Source organism: Sebastes umbrosus, chromosome 3 (genome assembly GCF_015220745.1).
Source record: "Sebastes umbrosus isolate fSebUmb1 chromosome 3, fSebUmb1.pri, whole genome shotgun sequence".
Lineage (NCBI taxonomy): Eukaryota > Metazoa > Chordata > Actinopteri > Perciformes > Sebastidae > Sebastes > Sebastes umbrosus.
The window spans coordinates 35336530-35352832 of record NC_051271.1 but is presented as its reverse complement, the minus strand read 5'-3'; the positions used below and the strand labels follow the sequence as shown (position 1 = coordinate 35352832).

Sequence of the window (16303 nt, the reverse complement as noted above, 5' to 3'; positions counted from 1 at the left end):
TCTGCTGATATGAAACATATTTACGAAACATCTTTTTGATTCAGAAACATCGACATTCAACGTATCCTGTGGTTTGCAGAACCGCACAATGCTGACATTTTTTTTCTGGCGACTGGCTTGGTGGTGGTCTGTTGAAGAGAGCCTTAGCTAGTCCTCTCCACCTTCTAAAAATGAATTTACAAGAAAGAAAGTTAACCAAAACTTAAATTTAATTTGACTTTTACAGCCAATTCTCACCTCCTGCATTGCATAAGGCATCTGTAGACGTCTGTCACTATCTGTCACATGCCCGATCCTCCGGGAATCGTCTGCAGATGTGTCCAGACATCCAGCATTCATTGCGTCCAAGATGGACATCTGATCACGTGTCATGGTGGTCATAAACTTTCCACCTCCATGGAACATCACCCCATGCACTTGCAAATTGTTCTGGATCCCGCCTCACTTGCCCCCCTTTCCTCACCTGGCACAAGTCTTTCATAGATCTCATCGAGGAATGAATATAGGCGCTCAAGGTTGTGTGTCCTAATTAGGAGTTTGTGCCATTTTTAAATTTATTTTTAGATGTAGATGCAGCAGAATGTAGCTGATTGCAGTCTATTTACAGTGAGTCTGTGTTATGTTTTTACAATAGTATGTGAACAGAGTTTTGTGGTGGTTGAATTTGTTTTAATGTTTCATACTTCTCTGTCAAGGCCACATTGCAACTCTAATTTTCAATTGGTGTCAAAGGTGTGGGGTCTAATAACCTAATTAGAGCCTCTGCTGCTACGTATTTATTCAAAATAATAATAAAAAAAAGGTTAAAGCTTTTCTTCATGCTTCAGAAGCTCAGCCTGAGTTATTTCAAAGTCAAGCTTTAATTTACTTAATTTTTTTGTTTCTTTTGTTCTTGATGTGTGAAGTAATTACAAATAATTATTACCTTGAATGCAACTGCTTTATAGTATTTTAATTAGGTGTTTATTGTTATTCAAGTGTTTGTTTTGTGACACTGACCCTTTAAACCAATTATTAACCGTTTCCCGACAAGATTAGTGCATTTCATGAAGCGTTGCTGTGGTTTTAGTGCCTAACGAGCCGCCCAGCTGCAACGAAAAGCTGATGCACAATCAGGTTAAATCCATCATTTATCACCAGCTGCGGTGTGTGAGCACAACAGACAACTGAGTCCTCAGTTCACCCGTCTGGGAGAGTTACTGTAGCAGCCACGATGCTGTGCGTATTGTCCCAGTAAGTCTCCACCGCATCATTTAGCTACGAGGTTCTCAGCGATTTGTCTGCCTGGCGTACTCAGTGAGTGCGGCGTAACGTAAGCGAGTGTCCAGTCAAGAGACATAGTGTGTGTGTGTGTGTGTGTGTGTGTGTGTGTATGTGACGACGGTGTACTTTTGTCAACCCGGCGTAACATTAGTGAGTGTCCGACAGACCGCGTGTGTGTGTGTGTGGTGGCATTGAGTGTGGGGTTGTTGGTGACGTTATAGCTGTGAACCTAGCAGCGCAGTGTGTGTGTACAGTTTATTTGTCGGTGAATAAATGATACAACTCCTCAAGACCCGAGCCAATCTCCTGTGTCTTGTCAGCCGCCTGCCGTTTAAAGTGAAGGCGGTTAGCCCTGGCGTGGTTTGTTTTGGTATGTAAACCAAAGTATTTATATCATGGCATAAGGAAATTACATAATTCGAGGTAGCGGTATGCTCTGAACTGTTATCATGAATATCTGCTATTTGCAAGGACCCATGTAGAACGTTGTTGTCTTAACTTGAGGTTGACGTTAATTTCAGATTTGGGGAGATAATTGATTATTTTAATTTTGGTCGTCCCAGAACTAAGAGCCAGTCTGCTGATGCATTTACAGTTTAGATAAGAGTACTTATACCTGAACTGTAAATATAAATACACTGCTAGTTTTTCTTTTCCAGCTACTCATTGGTATTTGTTTATACTTTTTTATTTTTCTGCAGCATTTTTGAATCAGTCATTAGCCTGTAATACTGTGTTCTCCTTTAAATTGTTTCATTAAGTCCTAAATTACCCCCCTGTGGTATTAGTATTGGTATTATTATTTTTTTTTAACATTGTCTCTTCATAAGTATTTTTCTTTTGTACATAGTGCCGATTATTTTAAAGTGGATTTTCCGTCTACAGGCTGTAATCACTCTTGTTTTAGTAGTCTTAAAATGTCTTAGAAATAATGGAATACAACTTTATCTTTGATGCACTGTGTGTGTGTGTGTGTGTGTGTGTGTGTGTGTGTGTGTGTGTGTGTGTGTGTGTGTGTCTGACAGAAAACGCTGGGGGATTATAACTGGTTGCCTGTAGAAAACTGAATTAATATTATCATTAATAGTTTTATTGTTGTTATCCTGCATACAAGGGCATGATGAGTTTGAGTGGATTGTCATGCTGAAAAACAATATTGTAAAGGAATTACAAAATACGTACCGTATTGCTTATTATTTACTTATTATTTGTCATTTGTCATTAAAATAAAAGTCAATCATGATTCATTTTCTATTTAATTACCTATTAAATAACAATTTGGCAAACGTTAGCACACATGCACAAATAATACACACTGTATTCTCACACACACAAACACACATACGTATACCAGGGTTACAGACTAACTTTTTACAGTGGTTGCACTAGTGCACCAAACCTTTTCATTTAGTTGCACCAGCACATAATTTAGGTGCACCCACAATTTTTCACAGGACCTTTTGGCAACCTAATAATACATTTTAAGCCTTTTGTCAGTTCTCATAGGCCTACACTTAGGGATGTCACGATAGAAGAACTTTAGTTGTCAATACCAATGCCAGTGGATTTACATAATTCTCAATCAATACGATAACACGGTAAAAAAACAAAAGTAAAACAATATATCTATGGGCAGAAATATGCCACTAGAAACTGAATTTGAATAACTGATATTTGATTTGATTTGCTCAACTTGAACAATTGCATTTAAAAAATAATTTCAGTCGCATAATTTTAATTTTTATTGTTTAGCTTGAATAAGTGTATTGAAATAACTGAATCTGAATAGCATCATTTGAAATTTAATTTATTAGTTTGGAACTGAATTCCAATAAATTTCAACTGAATGTGACATTATGAAAACTGAATTCAGTTGCTTTGAAAATGTATTTGATCCTCACTGAAAATTACACTCTCTATACTTCCACATTCACGTCTCACATTTAAAATTCAGTTCATGCAATTCAATTCACAGGCTGTGGCTGTGGCTCAGAGGGTAGAGCAGGTTGTCCACCAATCGGTGGTTCGATCCCCTGCTCCTCCGGTCACATGTCGATGTGTCCTTGAGCAAGACACTTAACCCCAAATTGCTCCCGAAGGCATAGTCATCGGTGTGTGAATAAGTATTTAGATTAGATCCTGAAGTGCAAAGTTGGCACCTTGCATGACAGCCTCTGCCATCAGTGTATGAATGTGTGTGTGAATGGGTGAATGCTGACATGTAGTGTAAAGTGCTTTGAATGGTCGGAAGACTAGAAAGGCGCTATATAAATGCAAGTCCATTTACCATTTATAAGCATTAATGTAAATCTACTTCTTAAACATGCTAAACATGGTGTTACTATAAAAAACATCACAATTGGGCTTCATGTTGATTTTTTCCATATTTATATGGATTTCTACACGAGTTCTTAAGTCTGACAAAGACTGCAGCTCTCTGTATTTGGTTTGTGTTATTCCCTTTTAGAACGAAGAAACTGCACGAATAATATCTCCTTGACTCTTGGTGAATGATGAATACCATCAGTTACAGTGAGGCCAGCCTCCCAGAACATTTCTGTCCATTAAAACAGATTTACATCATTAGTCCTGTGCAGCTGACTCGTTCTGTATATGTTTGAATCTTGGTTATCTTTATGTTCTTTATAATTCTCTTTCTCTGTTTCTTTGTGTTACGCTGTGCTGATTTATAATGTGTTTTGGTAAATGGAGGAAACAGCGAACATGTGTAAAATTTGATTTGGTGTTGGCACAAATGTGTATCACTTACAATTAGACAGAGAAAACCGCAATATATAGATGGGGTCAGATCAGTCTCAATATTAACAAATGCACACAGAAGGATTCACAAATGTATTTTGTGATTTATATATAAATTACTCTCTCCACAAAAATATTTTTCAACGCTCACAAAAAATAGTTGTATATAAATGTCACACTTGACCAGCAGTTTGTAAATGCAGGTTCAACAGTTCGTATATAAATGGAACAACATCCACATTGTGTGTGCATCAGAAATATATTTGCGAACCTTATTTTTTATTATCTTTTTTTTTTTTTTACATTTATAAACATCGATAACTATTTTGCTCTGCAGTGGAACATATTTTTTGTGGAGAGAGTCATTTATATATAAATAGCAAACTACATTTGTGAATCATTTTGTGTGCATATGTTAATATTGAGACTTATCTGCGATTGAGAAAGTCTGGTTGTTGAGTGTTGCTGAGATTTATCTACTGTTATTTTTAGTTTAGTGGTAATCGTTTCTATTTAGTTTCATTTTCTTGCTCGTTCACTCTCTTGTGTTGTCTCTTTATCTCTTTTTGTTTTCATTATAAAATTCCCTAGCAAGTAGACATAGACGGTACATTTTATCAATCCCTCTTGGGGAAATTCAGTTCTATTCCGTCTGTTGTTATTTTATACACACGCAATAATGTATAGAGAGATGTCAGAGCAACACGGCTGCCTCATAGGATGGCACACAGAGCAGTTAAAGGTTCAGTTCCTTGCTCCAGGGGGCGCCTCGGCAGTGCCCAGGAGGTGAGCACCTCTCCAGCTACCAGTCCACCCTCCATTTTTGGGCCAAGGGAACTTGGCTTGGGAACCGAAGGGTTCGAGTCCAGCTACTGCTGGCCCCCGGATAAAAGGGGCAAATGCTTGATTTACTGTATGTTTCGGTGAGGAGAGAACTGGAGAGAGAATAGATGAGATCATACCAGCAGCAAAAAAAATAGAACTCGCAGAAACACTGCATCTCTTTGTAATGTGCTACCCCTCTCTCAGTGCACCAAAAGACAAATCTCTTACCAGCATATATACTTTTTACATAAATAATAGACGAATCCTGCTTCTCCTGTATTCATTGTGATCTGAACCTTACCTGTGCTTTAAAATAACTTGTCAGGCATTTTAAAAACGGGTTAGAGCTCATGTTTTTCCTCCCGATCGTTGGTGTACTTGCTTACTTACAAGAAAACCAGTCCACTCACACGAAAAGGCATATAAATTCTACGACGATGTGCAAGGAGTTTAGCGTGCAATAAGTAAGCCTTTCTTGATTTCCGCATGTCTTTTGTACACCATGTATCCTGTTCTGACTGCAATGTAAACGCATCTGTGTATAAATGCTACGTTAGTTAGTGATTGAGTATAATAAGCAAAAAAGACCACTTATGGTGGGCGGGTTGGGAGGTGGATGGGTCCAACAAACACCATACTTTTAACCAGGAGACCCGTGTTCAAGAGCGGTGTTTTGTTTTGTAAGTTACGTTAGTGACGTTTGTCACGTGATGAACCTCACATGTTTTTTGTTGACGTCTAAAACACGTACAGAAACAACTACGGAAAACACGTGACACTTAGTTTACTTACTTAAGCTTAGGGATGACACGATACCACAAATCTAATAGCTGATACCAATACCAGTGAATTTCCACGATTCTCGATAACAAATTCGTTACCACGGTAAAAAAAAAAAAAATCCCTTGTAATGTGTACATGTGTCTATATAGTATATATCCTCAGATTGCAAGCAGTAGTTTAAATTCACTGACATGGTGACATTTCACTGGATATAGGCTACCAGAGGTGGGACCAAGTCAATGTTTTGTACGTAAGTCTCAAGTCTGTGACTCAAGTCCCAACTCAGGTCTCGAGTCTATGCGCTCTTCACCAAATGTAACGTAATTTTAACAGCAGAGTAACTGGATCCAACTGGTGCTCAGTAATGTAACGTTAGTTCTTCATGGTTTTCTCCTGAAACTTGATTGGATGCTGTTGGATTGGTTCAAACAAAGTGGATCTGGGGAGTTAAGTGTAAGATAATCAAATGCAAGTCCCAATAACATTCACTGGAAATAAAGAGTCCAAAGTTCTATAAAAAAAAACAAAAAAACACACTTTTCAGAGATTTAGCAATAAGCAACAAAAGACAGACATTCAGTTTATTCAGTTCAGTTTTTTTTCCCCCCACGAGTGAATCCTCTTCTCGAACAAATTAATAAAGGATCTCTGTATCTCTGCATCTCTGGATCTCGCTGCTGCATGGCGCTGTTGTGTGTGTGTGTCAAACTCCGACACAGAGAACAGAGGACAGAAGCAGCCGCATTTAGCGCTTAGCAGGTGTTCATTTCGGACCCTGCAGGCATCGTACGGTACCTTCGATACTGTAGAAAACGAGTACCATCACGTTTTTAGAATTTTGGCATCGACTTGGTTCTATTGTTTCTCGTGACATCCCTACTTAAGCCCGAGCATGACGTTTTCCTTTACCCTAACTAAGTGGTTTTCTTGCCTAAACCTAACTGCGGATGTTTGTGTGGCGTATAAATGACATGCGAAAAAGCGGCTTACAAATGACACACAAAAACGCCAAAATGCTTACTCATGACACCCATACTCATGTCCGTGTAATGTCGCGGTATTTATATGCCTTCCTGTGACACTGGGTTGTAAAAACAGTAAGAGCTCAGCAAGAATCATGTTTATCTTAAGATCCATGGCAATGTGAAGCTCCCTATTTTGTACAGTAACAGAGTGAATAATTAATATTATAAGATAAAAAAAAAACTACAGAAAATCAGGGAGCCATCAAGAGCACTCAATCAAATATTGTCTTTTATGTCTACACTACTGCACTACTTCCGACTAACCTCTACGTTCAACATAGTGACCCGATGAAGTCACTGACTGGACTGAAACTTAATGCTTTAGATTTTTGAATAAACTCTGCATTTTTGACCTTGACCTTGCTGTTCTTTTCTTTTTTTTGTTAGCGCTGTGTACGGCTCTACAGTCCTGAATGACTGATGCTTCAACGTGAGACTCCCCTCTGCATCACACCTGCCAGCACAGGTAATGATGTATGACTGCACACACACACACACACATGCTATGTCCGCTGCAAGGGCTGGCAAAGAGCACTTGTTGCCAAATAGGCCAGTGAGCTTACGTGTGTGTGGGTGTGCGTGCGTGTGTGCTCACAGCCCTCTCAGTCCAGAGGACAACTGGCTGAGTTTAGCTCTTTAGACCGCATTGGCTCTCATTTGTTGCACAGGGAGTTGGTGGAACTCCCAGGAAGTAGCATATAAAGCCACAAACAGCCAACACACAGAGCTGGAGCACATTATTCAATTTTCATTTCATTCATGCTTCACTCTGTCAGCCAGCTAAAAGCTGCAGCTTATCACTGCTGTCCTGGACACAGAGCTGGGAAAAGAAAGGAGGAGGATGTCTGAAAAATGTGATAAAAAATTTTTTTCTTTGTTAGTTGTTGTTTTTTTTGTGTGTGCCGGGTTTATTTGCATGTTTTGCAGTGCAGAGTTGTCGCAGTTTTTTTTCAGAACTTGCGTGGAGGTATGTGTTTATAATGTTAATCTGTATATATGCTTTGCAATTGCTTTAACCCTCCGAGCCCCGAGCAGTTTCAGAGAGTCGTTTGCTCACCGTGGCCTCGTTTTTAACTGCAACATAAGTCGTGCACCTCTATGTAAACAGCACAATCATGAATAGAAGTAGGGAGAACTCAAAATATGTCTTTTATGAAGTTATGACAGTTATAATGCCATAAATCATAAAAAAAAACCCAAAATTAATTTCTTTTATAATTTATTTTGCAAAAAATAGAAAAAAAATAGAATTTATAATTACAACATCTATCAAAGTGCCTCCACATGCTATACATATTGAACTATTTACATTTTTACAACCTTTATAAACATCCTCTTTTGTCCTCTCCTCTCTGCTCTGTGTAAACAGCCTGCGGTTCAGTCCAAGTCCCACTGAATGTTTGTCAGCCAAGTCTCAGCCAAGTCAATCATGGCTTCCCGGTTACGCTGAGGAGCACAGAGTTTAATGTTTTTTTTTTTTTTTTACAAGAACTGGTTCTTGCAAACGATTTATTTTGGTGAACTTTTAAAATGAGACATGTTAATGATAAAGGGATTTTGACCTTAGATTTGGTTACTTTTCCTGATGGGAGCGTTTGTCACACATGATTTGTTCAAGGACTGCCAGAAATTCCAAAATCTGACGATTGTGTCTGGTTTTACAGTTTCTGGCTAGAGTAAATGGTGTCGTTTTGGCGATGTTCAAAAGAAAACATGCCCATAAGTCCGCCCCCAGGTTGTGATCTGTGTAAGTCATTAGTGGAGAATTATTGAGCACAGACATACATTTCCAATGTGAATTCAGAGTGCATCGTACAGTAAATATTAAACTGAATGACATACATGTGAGCACTGTCTTTGGAAGAATAGGATAGAATAGATGATTTACATGAATGATCCATAACATTAACCATATTAGTTCTGCTGGTGATTGCTTGATAATGACAGCTGACATTCTCTCAGTATTGCTGTCACCACCCACTTTTGCATTTTGATAATATTGGTGATAATGACGGTAAACATGGGCGGCACTGTGGTGCGGTTAGCACTGAGATCTCACAGCAAGAGCTCCCGGCTTGTGGTTTTGTGTGGAGTTTGCATGTTCATGAGTTTTCTCCAGGTTCTCCGGTTTCCTCCCACAGTCCAAAGACATGCAGGTTAGGTTAATTGTTGACTCCAAAAAATGTCCTGAGGCGTGAATGTGTTAATTATTAACATCCCTATTGTCTGTCTCTATGTGTCAGCCCTGTGATAGTCTGGCGATCTGTCCAGGGTGTACCACGCCTTCGCCCAATGTCAGCTGGAATCAGCTGAATAAAATAAGCGGTTACAGATAATGGATGGATGGACAGTAAACATCGGAACACATCTAGGTAGCCCCTAGTAGTAGAAGTCGCAGCAGTGATAAAACAATATGTGAACTTTGTGAAGGACATTTCAAGTGGCCTCTTCCTGGTTGTGTTCCTCTCTTTTTACTTGTCTCTTTCCTTCCTGCCTCTCCTCCTCCTCTCATCCCCCCCTCTTCTCTTGTTCTCTCTCAGACAGCTCTTTGGGTTATAAAAAAAAGCACCATGATATATGAGGTTGTCTGACCAAAACACTAAAAAGTCCCACAGCGATCTAAACAGCACAGCAGAGTATGCTCTGACTTGTACATGCTTACACACATGAACACACACACACATAGACACATGCATGCATCATGCGCGTGCACACACACATACAGTGATTTTGGAATAATGTCCACATCGACAGTTTTCCTGTTCGGTCGATCTAGTCTTCTCTCTCACTAAAGTCCCAAGTGGATACATTGGCATTTTACACTGGATAACAAACACACGCACGCACGCACGCACGCACGCACGCACGCACGCACGCACGCACGCACGCACGCACGCACACACACACACACACACACACACACACACACATATGCAGACTCAAGCACATGGTGTAACCACACTAGTCTTTCATACACACAGGCAACATGTTCTCACTCAAATTTGTGGTTTTATATAAAAAAATATACGTTGGCCCCTTCATAAGGTGCTCTTCTAAAGGCATTTCATATTGAATATTATAAGTAATATAACTTGATATTACTGATGTTTTTATTGTTTTCTTGAATGTAGGCTACACCCAGTTCAACTGATATAATCGTGACAAGATTGTTACAAGTGCAAACATCTGCTGACGGCAAATTATTTTATCAAGAACATTCTCCTGTATTCAGCACTAATTTGCTGTATTCCATGTTTTCATATAGATAGGCATGAGTGTGTTTGTGTGCACATGATATATATATATATAATTATTGTCACATTATTCCACGTTGTTAATTTAATTAATAGTAAATATCGAAGTTGTCATGAACACTGTTTTGCTCATTGGACAGAGATCATAGAATACAGCGGTATAACAAAACAACGGACATCTGATGCAACTGTGACACACGTCGTATTTAATTGACGTTTAAAATGACGACTCTGAGGCAAGGATGTCTCGTTTGTTTGATGCCTGTTGCCTCGACTCCTCTCTCCTTGTGTCTCTTCCTCGCCTCCTCCGCTCACATCTCCAATGGGCAGGACTAAGACGCGACGAGAGGAGGTGAGGAAAGGAATCAAGGAAACACATTACGCTTCGTCCACATTGGGAACATCAGGAGCACGTGGCGGCTTTGTGATTCACGTCTGCTGCGTTTCTGCTGCTGCCAGCCCTTTCTTTCTACATAGAGTTTGCCTTTCATAATGGCAATTTAATTTCATTATAAATGTAATTTATATTTATTTTAGACAGAGAAAGGTTAAGAAACGTGTGGTAATTTGTAAATAATAGTAATAATCCACAATTAAAACCCTGTACTATATTCCCTCATGGAGCTCTGCAAGTCTCTACATTTTTTCATCTCCATAACATATTCTACAGATACAGACATTGAAAATGTAGTCATGTTGCTGGTATGATGTCAATTTGCAGTCAATAGATCACTTTCACTGCATGTTGTTGCTCGCATCAAAAATAGGCGAGACCTCAAATCTCTAGAAGAGACGCAGCTGACACGCAGCCGAGCTGTGTGGCTGCTCTAACCTGTTAACACGGACGCCAGAATAAAAAAACAACAGGTAACGCAGCCGTCACACGCTCCTGACGTTCCCAGTGTGGACGAGGCTTAAGACGCATGATGAGAGAGAGAGAGAGAGAGAGAGAGAGAGAGAGAGAGAGAGAGAGAGAGAGAGAGAGAGAGAGAGAGAGAGAGAGAGAGAGAGAGAGAGAGAGAGAGAGAGAGACAGAGACCATGAAACAAGCATAGACCAAGAAGTATAGTCACCGTGACGTCACCCAGTGGTTTGTGGACTACGGTCTTGATTCCTAGAGTTCTGTACTTTGGCAGTCGCCATCTTGATTTTTTGGAACCAGAAGCGACACGAGAGGGTGGAGCTGAGTACAACCGAATGCTGAATAAGACATTGGTTTTAGGCGATTAAAATGTTACAATCAACTTTCATGAACTGAAAACACACTGTGAAAGGGTTAAAGCTCTAAGATGGGGGTGACTTCTAGTACCGAAGTCGGTACTTTTAAAACCCCCCTCCGGTGTCTTTTGGCATTTCTATGATATTCCAGATTTATTTGAGTCATTTCCTGACTAAGTTGATAAGCCACATTTGTTTGCCAATTTGTTTTTGACAAATAACTTAATTTTGTGCTCAAAGTTAAAAAAAGAAGGTTGTTGCTAACATGGGAATATTACGTACTGTATGACTATAGTAGAAGCTAATTCTGTCGTTTGAGCCGTTTGAGTCTGAACAGCAGCAAACCGATAAATCTGTTTATCTCTCTGTCAGTTAGTCTTTATAGTTAGTTAGCTAGTTAACTGTAGTTACTTGTTATTTTTTAGTTTCCTCCACCTTAGCTTAGTTTGTTTATTTTCACCATGGCATTTGTGTGTGCGGTGAACGGGTGAAATCAACACAGTGAATTACACAAAATCCTATCGCAGACTTAACACAACACACTGACTGTCTCTCTCACTCGCTCTCTTCTTTACCGTCTCCTCCTGCTGGAGATAAATTAATGGAAAGCAGCCAATACCGGAGGTTTGCTGGCCTCTAACAGGTCCTAACGATGGGGAGCGCACAACTTTCAGCCCTAAAGAAAACAACAGAAAAGTCATGTTAGAGAAATAAACGGATCACAGTGCAGCTTGGTGCGGTGTCGGTGCTGGAGCTGAGGCGAGAGCATCTCCAAAACGTCACGAAACAGCATTTCAAACTGCAGACCTCTGCAACATGTCTGTCCGTCCTCCAGAATAGCTGTGGCCGGCGTGCGGCGGTGCGGCTCCTCGTTGCAGCAGCAGCCAGACAGCCGCCTCGCCTGGAGGAGACGGTAAAGAATAGAGCGAGTGAGAGCGAGAGTCGGCGTGTTGCGCTAATTCTTGTCTAATTTGTGGTCTGATGAACAGTAAATTCATCTAAACTGGTTTCATTTAAACTGGGTTGAAAAACGATCCAGTCTGGTTGCCATGGTAATGAATTACGTCTGACTATTAACCACACCCCCATTCTCTGTTTTCTGAGAATGAACGTTAACCAAAAAACAGGAAGTAAAACTGTCTGGAGGGGGGCTTTAAGGGTCGTGACCGAATTACATCGGTACTACCAATTGTTATGAAATCAAGCAGTGCGAAATTTCGATACCTAGTAGCGCATCTGGGTGAGAGAATATGAGCCACAGCGGAGCCGCACGTGTCCGTGTTTGTATGCAGCAGAGAAAGAGACCGACTCACGAGTCGCAGTGACTGGCGAGCTGAAAGCGGTGTGGTTAACGTTACACTTTTCAAAACTCAATGCAGGCAACGCTCGATGCAGTATTTGTTATGTCGAGTTGACAGTGTGCATTACTGACCATGGACTGAGTTATTTATTTATTTACTCACTTATCTATTATCTCTGACATACTGGTGACTGCTGTCTGTCTGTGTGTCTGTGAGTTTGTGTATGGTCTGGGTAAATTGTTAAACTGAATTGCCCTTCTGGGATAAATAAAGTTGTCTGAATCTGAGTCTCCAAAAACTCATTTATATCTGAAAAGGTTGAGCACAAACATCAAAAGTAAAAGTCAAGGCAATTAATGTCATTTTAATCTCCTATAGCTCTCTATACATAACTTTCACTGCTCTGCAGCCATGTTTACTAACTACTTCTGGTGTGACTCATATAATGGATTGTCCAATGGACTGGATATTTGAGTCAGGAATGTATGTGGGTGTAAGTATAAAGCTATTTGTGTTGCAGTGGCTGGTCCTTTGTGTACCTGAGTACAGAGAGACAAATTGCTGTCAGCTTTGCTTGATGTGGCAGTAAATGAGTGGAGAATCCTGAAAGCTAGTGAACCTTTTGTGATAGTACACACAGTGTGTAGGATGAATGGTGTTTTACTCTTGAACAGCTGTTTGCTACATTACCACCGACGCCTCAGTATACAAATCTGCATTGTAGAAGATAAAGACAACAGAAATTACCCTATGTTTTTTTTTTTTTTTTGCCAAAATGGATTTAAAGCATATGACATTTGATTCCTGCATTCATGGAACGTGTATCGTAAATGTGCCTTAACTTTTAGGATTCTACAGAATGCATTTTATTTTTAGTATAAGCAAATGACACCCGCGTGATTACAGCTATATTATTTCTTTGTTCTTTCTAGATCTTGTATATTGTATATTTATGACATGCATCAGGACTGTGTATTGGCAAGGCCCTGGCAAGACGATAAGTATCGTGTTACAGGGGTTATGAGTCAATATATTGCCATTTATTGCAATTAGGGCCTGGTATCGGTACTCAATACCTTTTTAAGACGCTTTCACAAGCCAACATTTAGTCCATTTTAATCAAACTCTAGTTCGGTTCAACCCCTGGTGCGGTCGTTTGGGCAGTTGTAAACGCAGTAATCATACTTTGACCGTTTCCAAATGAACTAAAACGCAGGTTGCCTATGCGGGCATTTGTTGAGATGAACACAGGTAAACAACAGGTTAACACGAGTGGGAGAGGACTGACCTGGACCTCTACCGAAGTCCGATGTTTGCTTGCTTGCTTGCTTGCTTGCTTGCTTGCTTGACTGGATGGAAAAGAACACACAGAATATGCTCAATAAAGTCCACAAAAATAGTGACTTAATAAAGTCATTGGAGATAAACTGGAGGAGAAGGGATTTGTGTGCACAGTAGATTAGGGAAAAAACTTCGACAGCAATGTTTCAAAGTCCGCAAATCCCAAGTGGCAACTCTCAAGACGAAAAAGATCAATTCATTCCTTCGTACAAGCCCCTCAGCTAATTATGATTTATTTTATTTGGTCTGCTTTAATTTGTATACTGTGAAACTGAACCAGACTAAATAGAAAACAAACCAAAAGGATCAACTTCACTCAGATTCAGACTAACCAAACGGACTATGGCTTGTGAAAGCACCCTATGGTAACAACCAAAATAACCCAGTACCAGGTAGTATCCAATGTTCTCCAGTCAATGGATTTAGGCAATCGATCCTTTTTGTGCCCAGATCTAGAAAAAAATTAAAAGCTATTTGTCAGACCATGTGAGAGGAGTGGAGCGCGAGCGAGCGGGCAGCTGGAGCTGAAGGATTTTGGATGGAGGGCAGAGCGGACTTAATTCGGATCCAATTTTCCCTCTGGTACCGCTCGCACCATGAGATCGAAGCATGCTCGAGTGACCCCGACCCAGGATGTACTGTATCTGTGTAGTGTGCACGGCAGCTGAATAGTATTGTTTTAGACTTGTGTGAGCCAAACAGTTCCAATAACTCCAGAGCATAGTAAAGTCCAAAAGTCAACAGTTATTGAAAAAAGATAGATGTAATAATTTCCAAAATCCAATGTTTTTATCTAATGATATATTCTGCTTCATTCTATATGTAATGGCCTTTCAAAAACAACATTTTCACTGTGGTCAAAAAACTGTTTTCTCTCTCACTGGTCTCGCTGGTCTCGGAGCAATCAAACAAAACTGACGAGTTATATTCATTACAGAAAGTTGATTTGATTAAAAAAAATAATAATAAAATACTGGCCATGTCTTTACCTAAATACCTGTTCTGCACATGCCTGTATTGTCTGATTGATGGAATAACATTTAGAAAACCAAATAGATGGGTTTTTGGTGTTTTTTTTTCATGACAATTTGCACGCCAATATTTACTCACATGCACTTAGAATCACTTAAAATCACACTAAGGTGTGTAGGCCCACAGTATACATCATATCCTATGTGTAGATAATCAATATTTTTGTCTAACTATAAAAGTCGTGTCCCATGTGTGCACTATACGTATATATACTGTAAGTAGGGCTTTACCGAATAGTCCGCTTGATTTATAATGTTGACATTAGTATTATTATTAATAACTTACAGAAACACATACAGTCCACCTTCTCTCTCTCTCTCTCTCTCTCTCTCTTTCTCTCTCTCTCTCTCTCTCTCTCTCTCTCCGGTGCTCCGTCCTCTCTCTGTAATTATCTCAGTTTTCACAACAAGTTTTGTTCCATACGCTACGGTACTTTTCCTTCACCATGGACAATTACTGCATCGGGTGGCAGCGTGAAAATAGTTTTTCTAAAAATAAATATAGCACATTTTACACTTCTAAGAGTATATCAGTTTTATGTAGGTTCTAACTGTTAGATAAACTGTGTATGGTGTGTGGGGGCTGCGTATCGACTGACGTCATTACTGCGCTATGGAAACACAGCGGCGCAGCATGAGTCATCACAATGCGCTAAAGGGATGGAGACTGATGAGGCGTTAATGACCCATCAGCGCGGACAAAAAGATACCGACACTCTTGGGCGTGATTTTTGTAGAAAATAGTACCCCTAAAGATCCTGCCGGTCCTAGAGTTAACGGGATGATTCACTTTATTCAAATTGAGAATTTTGTTCAAGAATTCATTTTTTAGGGTCATGAAATATGACGACATTTGAAGCTTCATCCAAAAACCTCAAGCTTCAAATGTAAAAAAGACATTCCGTAGCCTACAGCCCTAAATAAAATACAATGCAGCTTGTTTCTCTTTTGGAGCAATGAGCAACATAAGTAAAGTGTCCTGGAGGGGCTTTGAGCTGGGGAGTGGAGGGGACGGGTTTCACATGATGGGTATTGAAAGAAGTACTCTATTGGTATTGGTACTAACATCGTAATTTTCCAACAATACCCAGCCCTAATTGTGATAATGTAAGTAAGGTGATATATTGTGATTTTTTTAAATCATACATTTTAGGAATACAGTCATAGTATATATAACACACCATATGCATCAAATCTGAGTAAAATAAAGTTTACTTTTTTATGCAATCAGAACAGTGGGATCTGATTTTGCTTTCATCACAGTCCCTGTAACATCCAACATCATAGCACTACTTTTTTGTGCAATCTGAGCCAATGTCTGCCACAAATCTTTGCATGTAAACTATTAATTAAAAATCAATACACTGTTTTTGAGAAAAGATACATCACAAAACATAATATTGCGATACTCAAGTGTCTCGATATCTTCTTACACCCCTGCACATCCATCACAGTGACATTAATAATTTTCTTTAATTGGATGTTCTTTAAGATTGCAAACA

At 39.6% G+C, this 16303-nt stretch overlaps 1 protein-coding gene across 8 annotated transcripts in view; it reads left to right on the top strand.

The window, feature by feature from the left end:
• The window catches only part of LOC119485982 (teneurin-3), a 387301-nt gene that overhangs the window by 20500 nt on the left and 350498 nt on the right, over window positions 1–16303 (top strand). For all 8 annotated transcript variants that reach the window (XM_037765855.1, XM_037765854.1, XM_037765852.1 and 5 more), the window contains exon 2: window positions 7044–7122. The gene's annotated coding sequence lies outside the window, so the exon portion shown is untranslated. The remainder of the gene's footprint in view (window positions 1–7043; window positions 7123–16303) is intronic.